The sequence below is a fragment of the Arvicola amphibius genome, chromosome X, assembly GCF_903992535.2.
Source record: "Arvicola amphibius chromosome X, mArvAmp1.2, whole genome shotgun sequence".
NCBI classification, from domain to species: Eukaryota; Metazoa; Chordata; class Mammalia; order Rodentia; family Cricetidae; genus Arvicola; species Arvicola amphibius.
This window is the reverse complement of record NC_052065.1, coordinates 23,847,846-23,851,213: the sequence shown is the minus strand read 5'-3', so window position 1 is coordinate 23,851,213 and position 3,368 is coordinate 23,847,846.

Sequence of the window (3,368 nt, the reverse complement as noted above, 5' to 3'; positions counted from 1 at the left end):
TGTTCAGATAACAATATAGTATTTGTCATATAAACCTTTGAAGAATTCATAAAGTATCTCAAATTAGAAGCAAAAGAAGGAAACCATAAACCACTTTAAGATGTGGTCTAAGAAGGATCCAGGTGCCACCACCAGCTGATTTGACTTTCAAAAATATTAGGAATTATGTGATCCCACACCAGTCCATCCTAGTTTTCTGTCTCCTTATTTTCTTCCAAATGGGATTTCCCGCAAATGGGAATTTTTATAATTATCACTTTCATTCTGAAAATAATTGAGTGCTCCCCCTCAGAGCACATAATTCAGGGCTATCCTACATAGGTATAAGGCCTTCTATTTATTGCAGACTATTATCACACAGATGGGTTAACTTTGTCTATTGGTGGTCATTAGCTTATAGTTCTTTAACTATTAATAGTAATGTTACATTTCACCTGGATGGTGGTGGCACACACCTTTAATCCCAGCACTCAGTATTTGTTATATAAACCTTTGAAGAATTCATAAAGTATCTCAAATTAGAAGCAAAAGAAGGAAACCATAAACCACTTTAAGATGTGGTCTAAGAAGGATCCAGGTGCCACCACCAGCTGGTTTGACTTTCAGAAATATTAGGAATTATGTGATCCTACACCAGTCCATCCTAGTTTTCTGTCTCCTTATTTTCTTCCAAATAGGATTTCCTGCAAATGGGAATTTTTATAATTATCACTTTCATTCTGAAATGATAATTAAGCAGATGCAGGTGGATCTCTGAGAGTTCTAGGCCAGCCTGGTCTGCTGAGTGAGTTCCTGGAGAGGTTCCAAAGCTACAGAGAAAGCCTGTCAAAAAAAAAAAAAAAAAACCCAGCAGATCCTCTTGGAAATTGGAAGCAAACAAGATTGCTGGGCAAAAGTTAGGAGCATGGGGATGGTGGTGGGGATGGAGTTGGGGGAAGGGGAGAGGGGGAGAGAAGGGAAAAGGGAAAGACTGAAGAGTGCTTGGGGAAGTGGGAGGGTGGAGATGGAGGAAGGGCAGATATAGGAACAGGGAAGAAGATATCTACATTAAGGGAGCCATTATAGGGTTGACAAGAGACTTAGCTCTAGAGGGCATCCCAGGTGTCTAAGGGGATGTCCCCAGCTAGGTCCTTGGGCAGCAGAGTAGAGAGTGCCTGAACTGGCCTTGCTCCACTAATACACTGATGATTATCTCGAATATCACCATAGAGTCTTTGTCCGGCGATGGATGGAGATAGACAAAGTCCCTCATCAGAGCAATGGACTGAGCCCCCAAGTTCCAGTTGAAGAGCAGAAGGAGGGAGAAGGTGAGCAAGGAAGTCTGGACCACGAGGGGTTGGTCCACCCACTGAGACAGTGTGCCTGTTCTTATGGGAGCTCACCAAAGCCAGCTGGCCCTGGACTGAATGAGCATGGGATCAAACAGGACCCTCTGAATGTGGATGAAAATGGGGGCTGACTGAGAAGCCATTGATAAAGGCACTGGGATTTGTTTCTACTGCATGTACTGACTTTTTGGGACCCTAGTCTAGTTGGATGCAAAGCTTCCTAGGCCTGGATGTGGGGGTGGGGGGTTTGGACTTCCCACAGGGCAGGGTTCCCTGGCCTCTCTTGAGGGAGGAGGAGGGAGGAGGAGGAGTGGGGTAGCGGAAGGGGAATGGGAGGAGGGGAGGAAGTGTAAATTTTTGAATGGAAAAATAAATTAAAAAAAAAACAAAAATAAAAATGCAACGTTTCCCCCACTTTCATTGTCAACTGACACAGGCTCTGAAATTGGGTCAATAATGGTCCGTCAGCAACTAACTAGAGATAACCCTTAAACGTTTGCTCTCTGAGTCCATGTCTGACTTTCTTGAATGAGCTTCCTCTCCTCCAGGCTCACGCCTTCATATTTTTGGTGCTGGGAATACAAACATGAAACACTAGGCCTTGCCCATGCTAGTTAAGTGCTCTATTACTCTGATATAAATCCTAAACCTCATTTCCTTTACTCTTTACAGTTTAAATTGTTTCATCTGCCTTGCAACCCTTTTGCACCCGGTCCTTGAGTACTCCTCTCTCATGTATCTGTTTTCTAGCTGCATTTAACATTTCATTTCTAAAGAAGCAATAACATTTTTTTTAATTGTTTTTTTTCTCATTGTTTATTTTTTTTTATATTTAAAAATTTCCATCTCCTTCCCTCCTCCTCCCCCCTCCCTCCCCTCCTTCTCCCCCTTCTCTCCCCTCCTTCTCCCCCTTCCCTCCCCTCCCCTCCACCCATACCTCCCCTCCCTCCCTCTCAAGGCCAAGGAGCCATCAGGGTTCCCCACTCTATGCTAAGACCAAGGTCCTCCCAACTCCCCCCAGGTCCAGGAAGGTGATCGACCAAGCTGAGAAGGCTCCCACAGAGCCCGTCCATGAAGAACAATCAGAGCCCAGAGCCATTGTCCTTTGCTTCTCAGTCAGCCCCTGCTGTTGGCCACACTCAGAGAGACGGGTTTGGTCGCGTGATCCATCAGTCCCATTCCAACTGGAGTTGGTGATCTCCCATTAGTTCTGTCCCACCGTTTCCATGAGTGAACGCACCCCTCTCGTTCCTGACTTTCTCCCTCATGTTCTCGCTCCTTCTGCTCCTCATCGGGACCTTGGGAGCTCAGTCCAGTGCTCCAATGTGGGGCTCAGTCACCTTCCCCATCTGTCGCCAGCTGGAGGTTCCCTCATGGTCCTGACTTTCTTTCTCATGTTCTCTCTCCTTCTGCTCCTCATCAGGACCTTGGGAGCTCAGTCCGGTGCTCCATCGAGCCTATAAGTTTGGGATCCTTGAGAAGATAATAAGAAGAACCTCCACCTGACGATAGATGAAGCAATAACATTTTTATCTTTTACTTTTTGGTGAGTCAAAGACATAAAAATAAAAGTAAGACTGTTGGGATATGGTAGTGGGAAGGGTAAGGGGTGACAAATATGATAGGGAATTACATAGAAGGAAATGTCATAATTAAATCCATTGTTGAACTACATGCTAATAGAAATGTGAAAAGAAAGTCATGACCTTCCTTGCCTTCATCTCTTCCTACTTGCCTGCTTTGAAGTATAAATTAATCGTTTCCAAACATGCCCCATTGTAATCCCCAGAACCTATGACTACATTACCTTATATAGCAAAAAGTAATTTGCAGATGGGATTAAATCAAAGGTTCTGAGACGGAAAAATTAGTGTGGATTGTGTAGTGGACTTGTCATAATTTCCAACATCGTCACGAAGGGGTGAATAGCTGGATTGATAGGGTACACCTGTAATTGGGTCACAAGTTTAAGGCCAGCCCTCACAACTATGTAAGGAGATATAAGACACCAGAAAAAGTCAGCTGGGTGAACAAAGATTA